This window comes from Odocoileus virginianus, chromosome 29 (assembly GCF_023699985.2).
Source record: "Odocoileus virginianus isolate 20LAN1187 ecotype Illinois chromosome 29, Ovbor_1.2, whole genome shotgun sequence".
Classification (NCBI taxonomy): Eukaryota; Metazoa; Chordata; class Mammalia; order Artiodactyla; family Cervidae; genus Odocoileus; species Odocoileus virginianus.
Genome location: NC_069702.1, coordinates 23,049,884 through 23,066,729, shown reverse-complemented (window position 1 = coordinate 23,066,729; position 16,846 = coordinate 23,049,884). Strand labels below are relative to the sequence as shown.

The 16,846-nt window shown below is 41.0% G+C and overlaps 1 protein-coding gene across 1 annotated transcript in view; it reads left to right on the top strand.

Moving 5' to 3' along the window:
- Positions 1-16,846, top strand: part of FRAS1 (Fraser extracellular matrix complex subunit 1) — a 505,552-nt gene that overhangs the window by 237,582 nt on the left and 251,124 nt on the right.

Genomic DNA, 16,846 nt, shown 5'->3' with positions numbered 1-16,846 from the left:
AGTAGGAGAAGAAATTCTGAATGTGATTCCTGATGGCATGGGAGCAGTAGATGAGAGACCTGATAAACAGTGTTTTTATAATTTTATGAGTGCTTTAGTGATGTACATTGTGATATGATTTCTAGAAGTACTTTCATGCATATCTGGGGACCCTGGGACAGTATCTGATGAGCATTGTACTTTGACTCGGGTTTCCCAGGTGCCTCAGATGGTAAAGAATCTGCCTGTAATGCAGGAGACCTGATTGCTGGGTCAGGAAGAGAAAAGAGAATGGAAAAGAGAATGGCTACCCACTCCAGTATTCTTGCCTGGGAAATCCCATGGACAGAGGAGCCTGGCGGGCTACAGTCCATGGGGTTGCAAAGAGTCAGCCACAACTTAGCAACTGAACAACGACAAAACCCTTTGGCTCAGATTGTCATTTTAAAATGTTGTTAAGTCAGATTCCTTCATGGTATAAGAACACAGGACTTAAATGAAGAGGAACTATGTTTATGTATTTTTAAGCTTTACTTTCACTTAGAGAGGGAGAAACAGAAACAAGAAACATGGACAAATAAAAGTAGGCTTTTAAGTTTACTCCTTTAGTATCTGCCTACTAAGTATATGTCTTAGTATGTATTACTTTAGTAGCTTTATATGCCTAATTTTTGGTTTTTTAAATTTTATTTATTTGTTTTTTGGCTGCTTGGTCTTCATTGCTGCTCATGGGCTTTCTCTAGTTGCTGTGGGCGGGGCTTCTCTTTAGTTGCAGTGTGCAGGCTGGGCTTCCCATTGGAGTGACTTTTGTTATGTGGAGCCTGGGTTCTAAAGCACTTGGTCTTCAGTAGTTCTGGTGCACAGGCTTAGCTTAGCACATGCCCTGTGGCATGTGACATCTTCCTGAACTAGAGACTGAACCCATGTCTCTTGCATTGGCAGGTGGATTCTTAACTACTGGACCACCAGGGAAGTCCTTGTTTATATTTTTAACTCTATATCTTTTTTATTACAATCTTGTTGAAATTGGTATCTTAAGCATCTCTGGAGGTGGGAATCGTCATAATATGATTTAATTTGTATTTTATACGTGACTGTTTTTTCAATAGTGATTATAATCATGGGTATAAGTAAGAGTAAATGTATAAAGAACTTTTTTAAATGCAGAAATGGAGGGAGGTGTGATGGTGAGAGCAAAGAAAGGACAGAATCCCAAGTTTGTCTTTTGAAAGAGACAGGGAATCAGGTGTGCCCAGAACCTAAGGCAGGGTGTGCAGTGGCAGGAAAACCTGAGGAGGCAGATGGACCAGAGGGTGGGTCTCGGATGTCATCCCAGAGAACTGTGGTAGCTGCATTCTGCAGCTGAGCCAAAGGGCAGGGATGTGACAGGAATCGGGAGATGGCCAGTCTGAGGGTCAGCTAAGTAGGCTCCTTGGTTAGATTTTCGGAAAAGTCAGAGGGAAAATGGTAAAAGAGAACCAGTGCTATCTAGGCTATTTAAGTAATAAAAGCAATTTGCATGTCCACCTATGGATAAGCAGATAAACAAAATATAGTCTGTGTATGCAGTGGAATATTATTCAGCCTTTAAAAAGAAGAAAATCTTCCATATGAGACAATGTGGCTGAATTGGGGACATTGTACTAAATGAAATAAGCCAGTCACAGAAGGATGGGTGCTCTATAATACCCCTTATTTGAGGTATCTTGGTTTTCCTGATGACTCAGTGGTAAGTAAAGAACCTGCCTGCCAGTGCAGGAGATCCAGGTTCCATCTCTGGGTCAGGATGATCCCCTGGAGAAGGAAATAGCAACCCACTGCAGTATTCTTGCCTGGGAAATCCCCATGGACAGAGGAGCCTGGCAGGCTACAGTCCATGGGGTCAAAAAAGGGTTGGACATGATTTAGTGACTAAACAGTGATGACGTATTGATGTATCTAACATAACAAAACTGACAGAAGCAGAGAGTAGAAGGGCGGTTGCCATGGGCCAAAAAAAAAAATGGATTCCTGCAGTTAAGCAAGCCTAAAATTCTGGTTGTGCAAGATGAATAAATTCTAGTGATCTGCTGGGAGAAAAAGAGAGTCAGCGCATGGTATTCCTTAGGTGTGCAGGCTGAATGAGCTCCAAGGCCAGGTGAAAGTTCCCCATGGAGGAGACTGCTGGCCATCTCCACTCCTGGTCATGGTTATGGGCAGGATCCACAGGACTGTGGAAACCACCTTGAAAGGAAACACTGGTACTGTCTGTGCCATGTGGATGTGAGGCCAGTGGGCCTGGATCCAGTCACATTACAGAAAGGGAAGCACCCTAGCTTATGAATCTGACATGGGGGCTCTTTGAGATCTGGAAGAATTCTATATTTCTGTATCCCCAGCATCAAGGGCTGCACGAAGGGTTCAGATTTGTTTGGCATTTGTTGAGTAAGTGTTTGAGGGATGAAGGAATGTCCTACCCCTTGGTGATCCTTGAAGGACCAGCTTTGTGACAGCAGTGTCAGCCACAAAAGAGAAAAGAACTCCCAATGTTTATTGCAACCCTGTTCTATTTACTGGTTATTTTAGAAAAGGTTTAAAGTGGGTGCATACGAATGCTTTTTTAAGTGTCTAATGGTTCGGCAATTTAGGTAAACTGCTGGAATTTCAATTTGATGAAATTATTGAATGTATTCTTTATTCCTTTCTTCTATCCCATCAAAAAGACCTCCTGCTAGCACTCTTGCAACAGATTTGCCTTTGAAAGGGAAGTAATTCCCCCTAGATTTTATTCCCCACCCATACCTCCTCCACCCCAGCCACATGTCCCACATATATGTTTACTTTTTTCCTTTTTTGGCCACTTTCCTTCCTCCCAAGCCCAGTGTTTTAATTGGTGATGTTAATGTGGTTTCAGGGCACTTTGAAATGGGTAATGTTTCATTTGATTACTGGTTTATGTAGCTGACTGCTTCCACATTCCATCCACATGCCCATACACAAATGCCTTAGTGGAAAGTTGCTGGGAAAATTTGTTCATGCTCCCTCCAGGGAATTAAACCAATTTGCTTTAGTTCAGCCTGGTTGCATTTTTATGCATAAAATGAGAAGAAAAAAGAGAGCAAGAGGAGAGAGAGAAGAAAGAGAGCGATCTTAAAAATTAAGGCTACACTTGTGATCAATTTCCATATACTCGTTTGATGGTGAGATTGCTCAAATAAACTTTCTCATTATTAGAATTTTTTTTTTTTTTGCAATATTTGTGCTTTGCACCATTTTGAGTGTTTTTTCACCACCGACCTTAGAAGTTGATCAACCACTGCTCGTTCAGAAAGTGCTAAACTTTTCAAAATGAAGCCTGCCACTTTATGGTTTTTCTGGATTGATTCCTTCTGCCAGAATCATTTATGTTCTGGCTGGCATTAATCGCCACTTTATTGACCCATCAAAAAGCAAAAGAAAGCGAACACATGCTGAGAGAACTCATTACCAGAAATTAGCTGATTAATATTCATGCTCACCGTGTTGAATATGAGACAGGAGGAGAAATTTGAGGCAGACCTAAGAGGCAGACCCAAGAGGCACATAGACCTGTGACTCTTCAAGAAAAGAGTCAAGCAAGTAAACCAGAGGGAGGTGAAAGAAGGGCCTGAGTCCTACCTGAGAACCACGTCCTTAGGGGCCTTTATCACTGTTTCTTTTCCCTTGAGTTTTGTGGTATAGACACACATATACGTATATGCCTACAAACAGGTACACGTGTACATATATTCACATTATTGTTATAATCTTATGCTTTATTAAACTGAATAACATAATTAGAAATCACATTTTGTGTCCCCCACCAGTCAATGCTTCATTTCCTCTCCCTTCCCCAACTTGAGAGTTTAACGCTTTGATCACTTTACCTGAAGGCTCAGCACCACCCAGGCTTTATATCCATCTAAATTGGAGATAGGCGATCTAGAAGTTGTCTCTTTCCCACAGCAGAGAGGACCAAGGAGTAATCACCCTCCGGATGCCCAGAACTCACCCTTTAGGTGTGGCACTTAGGCGTCTGCCTTAACCCCTAGACTTCTTTTTTGGTGCCAACTAGATCTGATCCAACATTCCTTCTTGACCCTGTGGACATCAGGTCCTAGGCCTGAGTTTCTACTCTGGTTCCTGCCACTTGTCCTGTTGTGATCCATTTCCAGGAATTAACAGCCTGTCTCTTAACCCTGACCACATGGTCAAGCTTGATGCATGTATGGATGTTGTTTGCCCCACCTCCGCACCACGTGGCCTTGTACCTGTCCACCATGGCTGTTGGGTACCACTTGTCCTAGACTTACTGTATTCTTTCTACCAGAGTGGTAGTTTCATTACCTCTTCTTAAAAACCTTGACTTTAAATCTAAATCTGGATCCAGACTGAGCTCACCTGTCCTGAGAACATTCTTCCTTGCCTGTCTCACCCATCTTTTCAATCAACTTCTGTCTTACTCTGCTGGGACTATTAAACTGTGTATGTAGATCACAGATATAAGAGCCCACAAGAAGTTAGAACAACTACATTAACGCACACCATAGAAGATTATTTTAAAATGAATAGCTCAAGACTGTTGACTCTGAGTAGAGAAAGAGTAGAATTTAGCCCATGTTTTGGTATGTATCACAAAGGTTGGAGGATGGAGCTGTGTGACCCTGGCAGGTGCTACCTTCCTTCTGCAGACCCAGAGATGGGAAAGAGGGTGACCCCTTGCTCAAGTGGAGACAAACCACCGGGATTCCGATCTTGGCTCTGTTGCTTCAAACAGCCTGTTCTTTAACTCTGTGTTTCAATTGCTTGTCGCTAAAGCGGAGGCAGTAATGTCTACCACACATCACTGTTGTGTGGATTAAATGAGTGAATTCACATGTGTTGATTAGGATGACACCTGGCACCTGTAAACCCTCCATATATATTTGGAGACTTGGATTTCTGCTTCCTGTTGTCCGTCTTTCTTGTTCCTTGTCCCCCACACCATTCATCCTCTATTGACCACTGCTCAAGACCTTGAGAATATGAAGATAAATAAGGCTCCATGTTTGCCTATAGTGAGCTGGCAATCAAGGCAGGGTTAGCTGCTGCTTTGTAGAGATGTGAAAAAAACGCTAACACAGAAACCTATGTAACTCATTCTATATAGGAATGCTGTGTGGTCTTAGATTTTGAAACTTAAAGAATCAAGCAATTGAACAGTTTTTAGGTTTGTGTGAGGGGCATCATTTTGAATCTCAACTCTACCACTTTTTGCTGTACGTTTGGGTAAGTCATTTAACCACCTTGAGCCTCAGTTTTTTTTAGCTATAAAATGGGGTTAATATTATCTACTTTAAGCCACTAATATGAAGGTTAGAAAAGATGTTTGAAAATGTAAATATATTATGACTGACACATGATATGTGGCCAGTGCATGCTTGCTAAGTCACTTCAATTGTATCCAACTCTTTGCAACCCTATTGATTGTAGCCCGCCAGGCTCCTCTGTCCATGGGATTCTCCAGTCAAGAATACCGGAGGGGGTTGCTATGCCTTCCTCCAGGGTATCTCCCCCACCCAGGATTCAAACCCACATCTTTTATCTCTCCTGCATTGGCAGGCAGGTTCTTTACTACTAGCACCACCTGAGAAACCCCACATGAACAATAAAAGGCAGCTATTGTCCTTATCAAATATATTCCTTTGCTTTTCAGTTTATGCAGATGCAAATCAAATAGCTTGCATTAGGTAACAAAGGATTTTGTGCCATTTGCATCTGATTTTAAATAACTTTTGTATATTATGGAGAAGTAAATATAACACAGGGAACAGTTTATTGTATTCATCACAACAAATTAAAATCATTTTCTTTAAATGCTTCGATCAAATGATGAGAATCTAGAATGACTTGTTTCTTCACCAGTATTATGCTACATTTAGAGGGAAAGCTTATGAAAAGAGAACCTGTAAAATTTACATGTAGGATGCTGACTTAGCTGAGATTTAGAAGTTGTAGTTTGAATGGAAGAACGTCTAAAGATAATTATTTGTTGGAATATGTGGACACGTAGCACTGACCCCTGGGAACCAGGTGCAAAGCAATACTCGCTGGGTTTGTGGCTGAGCCCAGCCTGGCGTGCCCAGGACGAACTTCTTGGCAAAGGCATTTATGCAACTGCTGTCCTGAAATCCTCTAGAACGTGGGACCCTTCCTGTTCTATTGGTGTAGTCATTGTGAAGCTGATATCCTCCATGGTCCCTCCACACCTTCCAGAGTTGGAGGGTCAGCCCCCATTTTTCACTCCTAGATCACTCATTCAGTCTGGGGCTCAGCACATCTTGCCACTGTGTCTTCACTCACTTTGTTCTGCTCTTTACATTGTGCACGCTAAGTCGCTTCAGTCGTGTCCAACTTTTTGTGACCTTATGGACAGTAGTAGCCCACCACGCTCCTTTGTCTGTGGAATTCTCCAGGCAAGAATTTGTTGGAGTGGGTTGCCCTGCCCTCCTCCAGGGGATCTTTCCAACCCAGGGATCAAACCTGTGTTTCTTTTTTGCTGCATTGACAGGTGGGTTCTTTACCTCTAGCACCACCTGGGAACTTCATATGCATGTTCACACCTCTGGTGTTGTACAGCAATTATGATTTCTCACTTAGCTGCTGAATGTCTTGTAAAGATATATACACTGCTTCAAGTGATAGTCCCATCTCCACTCTGTTTATGCAACAAATATTTGTTGAGGCTCTTCCGTGTCCCAGGCACTAGGAGACTGCAGTGAAGTGACAGAAAACCACCCTGTGGTTCAGTATTAGGTTCTCAACTGGAGAAGAGTGTCATTAAATAAGTAAATGCATTGCTTCAAATAGTTACCACTATATGAATCTGTTACTTCCAGTGCTATACAGACAGTTTAAAAAGTCTATTGTAGGAAGTGAGTGATTATGGAGGCAAGGGCAGGTCTTATCCTTCTGAATTCCCCACAATGCTAGATACATATAAGACACTTTGCAACAATTTTTGATTGAAAAAAAAGTTTTTAAACCACTTCACATAGGAAAAAGTAGAAGAATGTACAGGCATGCCTCGACTCTGGCTTCCTGGTAACCTTACTTCCATTTAGCTTCTGTTATTTACTCCCTGTCAGCAGTTTCTAACTAGTCATGGCCTCAGGAAAATTACAGAATCTTATTTTTTCCCCACCTCTCTTCTTCTTGTCTTCATTTACCTCTTCTCTAAGATTATTAGGTGCCTTTTGTGAGTGCTGAAACAGTATTCTTTTTTTAAAAAATTAATTTTTTAATTTTAATTGGAGGCTAATTACTTTATAATATTGTGGTGGTTTTTGCCATACATTGACATGAATCAGCCATGGGTGTACATGTGTTGCACCATCCTGAACCCTCCTTTTACCTCCCTCCCCACCCCATCCCTCTGGGTTGTCCCAGAGTACCAGCTTTGAATTCCCTGCTTCATTCATTGAACTTGCACTGGTCATCTATTTTACATACAGTAATATACATGTTTCTTTTTTTTTTTTCCCAATGTCCTGTGATATTTATTTTTTAAATTAATTTATTTATTTTGATTGGAGGCTAATTACTTTACAATATTGTGGTGGTTTTTGCCATACATTGACATGAATCAGCCATGGGTGTACATGTGTCCCCCTGTCCCAAACCCCCCTCCCACATCCCTTCCATCCCATCCCTCTGGGTTGTCCCAGTGCACTGGGTTTGAGTGCCTTGTTTCATGTTTGACTGGTCATCTGTTTTACACATGGTAATATGCATGTTTCAATGCTATTCTCTCAAATCATCCCACCCTCACCTTCTCCCACAGAGTCCAAAAGTCTGTTCTTTATATCTGTGTCTCCTTTGCTGTCTTGCATATAGGGTTGTCATTACCATCTTTCTAAATTCCATATATATGCATTAATATACTGTATTGGTGTTTCTCTTTCTGGCTTACTTCACTCTGTATAATAGGCTCCAGTTCCATCTATCTCACTAGAACTGACTCAAATGTGTTCTTTTTTAGAGCTGAGTAACATTCTATTGTGTATATGTACCACAAATTCCTTATCCATTTGTCTGCCGATGGACATCTAGGTTGCTTCCATGTCCTAGCTGTTGTAAACAGTGCTGCAGTGAACATTGGAGTACATGTGTCTCTTTCAATTCTGGCTTCCTCAGTGTGTGTGCCCAGCAGTGGGATTGCTGGGTCTTATGGCAGCGTTATTTTCAGTGTTTTAAGGAAAGGGTGTGTAAAAGGATTCCCTTTTCTCCACACCCTCTCCAGCATTTATTGTTTGTAGACTTTTTTTTTTCCATTTGTTTTTATTAGTTGGAGGCTAACTACTTTACAATATTGTAGTGGTTTTTGCCATACATTGACATGAATCAGCCATGGATTTACATGTATTCCCCATCCCGATCCCCCCTCCCGCCTCCCTCTCCATCCCAACCCTCTGGGTCTTCCCAGTGCACCAGCCCTGAGCACTTGTCTCATGTATCCAACCTGGGCTGGTGATCTGTTTCATCCTTGATAGTATACTTGTTTCAATGCTATTCTCTTAGAACATCCCACCCTCACCTTCTCCCACAGAGTCTAAAAGTCTGTTCTATGCCTCTGTGTCTCTTTTTCTGTTTTGCATATAGGGTTATTGTTACCATCTTTTAAAATTCCATATATATGCATTAGTACACTATATTGGTGTTTATCTTTCTGGCTTACTTCACTGTATAATGGGCTCCACTTTCATCCATCTCATTAGAACTGATTCAAATGAATTCTTTTTAATGACTGAGTAATATTCCATAGTGTATATGTACCACAGCTTCCTTATCCATTTGTCTGCTGATGGGCATCTAGGTTGCTTCCATGTCCTGGCTATTATAAACAGTGCTGTGATGAACATTGGGGTACATGTGTCTCTTTCAGTTCTGGTTTCCTCGGTGTGTATGCCCAGGAGTGGGATTGCTGGGTCATATGGCAGTTCTATTTCCGGTTTTTTAAAGGAATCTCCACACTGTTCTCCATAGTGGCTGTACTAGTTTGCATTCCCACCAACAGTGTAAGAGGGTTCCCTTTTCTCCACACCCTCTCCAGCATTTATTGCTTGTAGACTTTTTGATGGCAGCCATTCTGACTGGCGTGAGATGGTACCTCACTGTGGTTTTGATTTGCATTTTCTCTAATAATGAGTGATGTTGAGCATCTTTACATGTGTTTGTTAGCTATCTGTATGTCTTCTTCGGAGAAATGTCTGTTTGGTTCTTTGGCCCATTTTTTAATTGGGTCATTTATTTTTCTGGTATTGAGCTGCATGAATTGCTTGTATATTTTTGAGATTAATTCTTTGTCAGTTGCTTCATTTGCTGTTATTTATCTCCCATTCTGAAGGCTGCCTTTTCACCTTGCTTATAGTTTCCTTCATTGTGCAAAAGCTTTTAAGTTCAACTAGGTCCTATTTGTTTATTTTTGTTTTTATTTCCATTACTCTGGGAGGTGGGTCATAGAGGATCTTGCTGTGATTCATGTCAGAGAGTGTTCTGCCTATGTTTTCCTCTAGGAGTTTTATAGTTTCTGGTCTTACATTTGGGTCTTTAATCCATGTTGAGTTTATTTTTGTGTATGGTGTTAGGAAGTGGTCTAGTTTCATACTTTTACAGGTGGTTGACCAGTTTTTCCAGCACCACTTGTTAAAGACATTGTCTTTTCTCCATTGTATATTTTTGCATCCTTTGGCAAAGATAAGGTGCGTGGATTTATCTCTGGGCTTTCTGTTTTGTTCCATTGATCTGTAGTTCTGTCTTTGTGCCAGTACCATGCTGGCTTGATGACTGTAACTTTGTATATAGTCTGAAGTCAGGCAGGTAGATTCCTCCAGTTCCATTCTTCTTTCTCAAGATTGCTTTGGCTATTCGAGGTTTTTTTTGTTTCCATACAAATTGTGAAATTATTTGCTCTAATTGTGTGAATAATACCACTGGTCGCTTGATAGGGATTGTGTTCAGTCTCTAGATTGCTTTGGGTAGCATACTCATTTTCACTGTATTGATTCTTCCAGTCCACGAATATAGTATATTTCTCCATCTATTTGTGTCATTTTTTATTTCTTTCATCAATGTTGTATAGTTTTCTACATATAAGTCTTTTGTTTCTTTAGGTAAATTTATTCCTATTTTTATTCTTTTTGTTGCAATGTTGAATGGGATTGTTTCCTTAATTTCTCTTTCTGTTTTCTCAGTGTATCGGAATGCAAGGGATTTATGTGTATTAATTTTGTATCCTGCAACTTTACTGTATGCATTGATTAGCTCTAGTAATTTTCTGGTGATGCCTTTAGGGTTTTTTATGTAGCAGATCATGTCACCTGCAAACAGTGAGAGTTTTACATCTTCTTTTCCAATCTGGATTCCTTTTATTTCTTTTTATTCTCTGATTGCTGTGGCTAGGCCTTCCAAAACTATGTTGAATAGTAGTGGTGAGAGTGGGCACCCATGACTTGTTGCTGATTTTGGAAGAAATGCTTTCAATTTTTCACCATTGAGGATAATGTTTGCTGTGGATTTATCATATATTGCTTTTATTATGTTGAGGTATGTTCCCTCTATGCCTGCTTTCTGGAGATTTTTTATCATAAATGAGTGGTGTATTTTCTCAAAGGCTTTCTCTGCATCTATTGAGATAATCATCATATGGTTTTATCTTTCAGTTTGTTAATATGGTCAATCACATTGATTACTTTGTGAATATTGAAGAATTCTTGCATCCCTGGGATAAAACCCACTTGATCATGATGTAGGATCTTTTTAATATGTTGTTAGATTCTGTTTGCTAGAATTTTATTGACGATTTTTGCATCTATGTTCATCAGTGATACTGGCCTCTAGTTGAAATGGTGATTCTTTAAAAAATAAACTTGTCCCTGGAACTTGGTTGGTATCCATGGAGTATTTGAAGCCACTCAGAAGGGAGGGTAATAGGATTGTCCTTCTAGAATGTTCTTTTCCTGAGTAAGCTAGACCCAGTGAAGCAGGTGACAGTGGTATTCCAAATTCCCTCTGTCTCTGTACATTCTTATAAATAATAAATGGAGGGAGGAAGGAAAAAGCAGCTGTGGTATTTTGCCTGGGACCTCTGCTCTACCAGGCTTCAACAGACTGTGTTTGGCATTTGTCTATGCTACTTATAGGCCTTTGCTGTGCAGGCCAAAGACAGATGATGGAACAGACGTATCACATACCAGCAGAGAAAGCCCGCTGCAAGTGCAAGGGAGTTTATCTTCCAGACAGATCCCATTCTTCCTGACACATCTGAACCCTCAAATATTTCAGCTATGGCTTACAAAGTAGTGACAAGTCTTCTGGCTTTCTGCCCAGCTCCTAGGGTTCTCAGTTATTTCAGCTAGACTGTATGGTATATGTTTGTACATTCCTTCTCTCTCGTCCCCATCCCCCACCACCAGCACCCTCCGTGTTCTGCCCTCCCCTCCCTTTTTATGCCGCCCACAGGTAACCCAGTGCCTCCACGTTAATCACCACCCAGTTCTGAGCAGGCTGCGCAAGTGTGGCCAGGAAGTCTGGGCACCATTGAAAGTTTGAAAAGGGCTGGTGGGTCCCCCCTTTGGCTCTTTAGTTTCTATGGACAAGTAGACTCAAGGTATTGCTAGAAAAATCGATATCCATTTAATTTACATGGGCTGAAGAAAACCCCAGGGAGCTGAGGGTTGCCAGCGGTCACTGTGGATGAGTGCAATCTGAGAATTCCCTTTGGCTGTCAAGTTCAGCGTAGGTGGTCACTGCATTTGAAAATCTTCAGGGTGTGCTGGGTTGTAGGTTTAGGAGGACAGGTAGAGGGGCAGCAGACAGAAAAGATAACCTGAGGAGTGTTACTGGTGAAAGGAATGTCTGCCTTCATCCTCTGACTTATGTGCCACCGAAGAGCCAGCCTGCTTGTAAATCTCTCTCCATGTGGATTTGCCAAAGCCTCCTTCAGCTGGAAAGTCACTCCTTCCATTCAAGCTCTCTGTCTATAGAAGACCCTGCTAAAAATATAAATACATTACCCAGGACGGGTGAATCATTCAGCTGTATCATGAATGTGGTTAATAGATTAACTACCTATTTATTCAGCTTGTGCCTTAGAGGAAACGACTACAGGCTTTTCTTTCTCCTTTAGTAATTTTTTTCCATAAGCACCAAATGAATGCATCTAATAAATTCAGTAAAATTCAAGGTGCATAAAATCTGTGAAGATCCCTGACTCAAACTCTCCCCAAGCATGGCTGTTAGTATTTTGGTGAATGTCTGCCTAATTTATGTAGCTTGCGTGTGTTGTGCATACACACACATACAGATGAATTTATTTTTCAAAAGTAAAATCACACTCTGTATATAGTTTTATTGCCTGCTTTCCCCATGTTTTTTTATCATCCTTCTACAGTGTTTTTTGAAACCCGTTGTATAACTTTCGATCTGTGGCTCTGCAAGAATTCGTTGAGCTAATCCTCTGTTGTTTGACATTTCTTCCTAATTTTTCTATTATTGTAAATAACCACAATGTAAATGTTTTTAATAGAATTGTGGTTAATAGAATCTGCCTGCAATGCAGAGCAGCTGGGTTCAATCCCTGGGTTAGGAAGATTGCCTGGAGGAGGGCATGGCTACCCACTCAAGTATTCTTGCCTGGAGAATCCCATGGACAGAGGAGCTTGGAGGGCTGCATTCCATGGGGTCTCAAAGAGTTGGACATGACTGAGTGACTAAGCACAGACTCAAATACATTTGATTAAAGTAAATTCTTAGACACTGGGTCCAAGTATAGATATGCACCTATTTAATCTTTTGACACATATTATCATATTACTCTCTTTAAAAGAAGTTTTCATTTGCACTCTTACTAGAAAGGCATGAAAGTGCTAGGCATTACAATTCTTATTATATTTGTCAGTTTGATTGATCCAAATGTAATCTTGGGACTTTCCTGACAGTCCAGTGTGTAAGACTCCGAGCTTCCAGTGCAAGTTTCACAGATTTGATTGCTGGTCAGGGAACTAAGATCCTACATGCCCTAAGGTATGGCCCCCCAAAATTTTTAAATGTTTTTAATGTAATCTTGTTTATTCACTTACTTAATCTTATTTTGGAGATTTATATGAAGGAAGTTGAATTAATCATTCTTATGCATTCATGGCCCCTTTTCATCATTAGCCTGTGCCAGGCTATTCTCCTGCTTATCTATCTTCCTGTCTGTTCCTTTTCTTCCCATTACCTGTCCCCACTTCCTTTCCCCTCTTGACTATTCTAATGTGATTTAATGTAGATTTGTTGTATGCATGTGCTTTTAGTGTTTTGTATGCACATATTTTAAATATTCATACATATTGTTGTTGTTGTTGTTCAGTTGCTAAGTCCTGTCCAGTGGACTACAGCACACTAGTCTTACCTGTCCTTGACTATCTCCGGGAGTTCACTAAAACTCATGTCCATTGAGTCTGTGATGCCATCCAACTGTCTCATCCTCTGTTGCTCCCTACTTCTCCTGCCCTCAATCCTTCCCAGCATCAGGGTCTTTTCCAATGAGTTGACTGTTCGCATCGGGTGGCCAAAGGATTGGAGTTTCAGCTTCAACATCAGTCCTTTCAATGAATATTCAGGAATGATTTCCTTTAGGATGGACTGGTTGGATCTCCTTGCAGTCCAAGGGACTCTCAAGAGTCTTCTCCAACACCACGGTTCAAAAGCATCAATTCTTCGGCACTCAGCTTTCTTTATAGTCCAATTCTCACATCCATACATGACCACTGGAAAAACCATAGCTTTGACTAGATAGTCCTTTTTCGGCAAAGTAATGCCTCTGCCTTTTAATACACTTGTGTAGGTTTGTCATACATATTAACAGATGGATATTTCATTCTTTTCCTTCTTTTCTTAAATTTTAAAGACTTCAGAAATTCTTAGAGCCATTTTAGGTTCACAGCAAAATTAAAAGGAAAGGAAAAAGATTTCCCACACATTCCCAGTCTCAGCATAAGCACAACCTCCTCAGTTGTCACCATTCTTCCCCAGGGTTGTAAGGGCTCCCCGGGGGCTCGGTGGTAGAGAGTCCCCCTGCCAGTGCAGGAGATACAGATGTGACCCCTGGGTCAGGAAGATCCCCTCAATGAGGACATGGCAACCCACTCCGGTATTCTTGCCTGGAAAATCCCATGGACAGAGGAGCCTGGTGGGCTACAGTCCATGGGGTTGCAACGAGTCAGAGGCAACTGAGCACGCACCCCAGATTGGTACCTTTGTTACCATGGATGACTTAGTTTCCCTCGCTGAACACTGTTTCTAAGATGCATACATGTTGCTATGTGTACATCCAATCCTTTGCGTCTAGTTGCTGCTCCCCTGTGTCATTTTCACATCTCCACCTATTCGAGAGAGTGAAGATGTTTTCATGTGTTTTTATTTTTCTGTTATGTACTCCCTCAAGTACATATCAGTTTTCAGAACACGTGGAGACCAGGCATTGCAACATCAGGTGTTAAAGCTTCTGTTGGCATGGGGGGAAGGGTGAGGGCAGAGACCAGCTTGGTAGGGGACAGAGGCAGGTGGAAGTAAAAGATCATAAATGATAGTGACTCAGAGGACATGCTCCTTTTAGACTTGTCTGGCTTCTATCGCCCATCCTTCTTAGACTGATAGCCTTGGCCTCAGGTGTGGCTGTGATGGGGGAAGAGTGCACAGTTTGCCCAGCATCTGGGCTTCACTATGAGAATCACAGAGCTGTTTCCAAAGGGTTTTTGTTAATATTTTGCAGCAATTTCAAGGAAAGAGCTCTACAGTAGGCGGCCTCTGGGCAAGACCGGAGCTCCTTTATGTAACTGCTGGAGGAATCCCTGTGGGCTCTGTTATTTCTTTTCACTCCCTTTCTAAGTGAACCTTCCTTTCCCGTAGTCTTTTTCATCCTTGCCCTTTGTGCCTTGTGTTACATTTTAATTTGCTCCCTTTATAATTACTTTGCTTTTGGCACCGGTTGAAACAAGCTTTGTTCGATCCCATAGGGTGTGCCACTCATAGGATCATGTTCAGTATCCTCTGCTTTCTCATGTACATCATCTCGCCATATCCCCTTGAGTTAAGTACAACAAATATTATTATTCCCACTTTACAGATTAGGAGAGCAAGGGGCAGTGAAGTTGAGTTTAAGATGGAAAAATTTTTTTCATCCCAACATGGGTGTCTTACTAGAAATTTACTCACTGCCTCCTGATAAACTTTAAAACTTGGCAAGTCCTTCCTAGTCATGTGTGAGTCGTGAAGGATAGTTAGCAGTTGCCACGATGTGGATAAGGATCAGAATGAAGGACTTTACCCTGTGTACGGTGTCTTGCTTATGCCTAGAGTTTAGGCTGCTTCATGTAGTTGAGACTGAAAACTTCTTGGCAATTTGGAAATCCGAATTGCAGCCTCACTGATGACTTTATTTTTTTTCTTTTCTTTTTTTTTTTTTTTCAGTAATAAATTTTTTTTTTTATTTTTATTAGTTGGAGGCTAATTACTTTACATCATTACAGTAGTTTTTGTTATACATTGAAATGAATTAGCCATGGATTTACATGTATTCTCCATCCCAGTCCCCCCTCCCACCTCCCTCTCCACCCGATCCCTCTGGGTCTTCTCAGTGCACCAGGCCCGAGCACTTGTCTCATGTACCCAACCTGGGCTGGTTATCTGTTTCACCCTAGATAATATACATGTTTCAATGCTGTTCTTTTGAAACATCCCACCCTCGCCTTCTCCCAGAGTCCACAAGTCTGTTCTATACATCTGAAGCTGTGGTACATATACACCATGGAATATTACTCAGCCATTAAAAAGAATTCATTTGAATCAGTTCTAATGAGATGGATGAAACTGGAGCCCATTATACAGAGCGAAGTAAGCCAGAAAGATAAAGACCATTACAGTATACTAACACATATATATGGACTTTAGAAAGATGATAACGATAATCACTGATGACTTTAAAAGGGTCACTAACCAAGTGTGCTTATTTTCTGGTAATGGACGGGAGACATTCCAGAAATCCATGGAACGGTGAGGATCCAAGATTCCTTCTTTTCCTTGGGAGGGGCAGTTTAAACTTGAAGGTTGAGGGAACAGGGATCTGTGTCCACTACCTGGGGTTTTTTGAAGGCTTCCTGGAAAATAAGAAGTGGTCCCTAAGAAGTATTTTAACATTTCCTTGAGAAAGGGCTGCATTTTATTCTTTGAGTAGCACAGGTTGAATTTTTTTTACAACCATCTTCTATTTCAAAATTATCAAATATGAAAAGAAGTTTGTTATTTTTAGAGTAGGGTTTCAATAGAGAGTTGCCAGAAGAAGAGTATTTCATTCCCCTTCATTTTGAAAGGAATTGCTCAGCAAGCTAGCACATGTCTTGTTATGCTCCAAAAGAGTCAGGGGCTTTCCAAAATAAATTATCTTCTGCACGTGAGATAAGATGACGGCTTTCTCTTATTTGTCCTCTGTTTTAATTTATCACCACAATATACACTTCAAACGCTGGGTGAGCTGAACATGTATCACTAAGAGAAATTGTGGTGAAAAGTCAGGGACTGACCTTTTATTTTTCATAATAACCCAAATGTAATAAAAGCTCCATGTAAAATAAGCCTGCAAGGAGAGATTATCTGCAGTAGCATATGTTCAGTGTTAGAAATTAGAAATCAATTGCAAAACACAGTGGGAGTGTGTCATTATGAGAAATGACAACTCAAAAAAAAAAAAAAGGAAAGAAATGACAGCTCAGCATAGTCCTGTGTTAAAATAAAAATCCCTTCTGCTGTCCTACCTGGCTGTTGGAACATGCCTTGTTTTTGAGATGGTAAA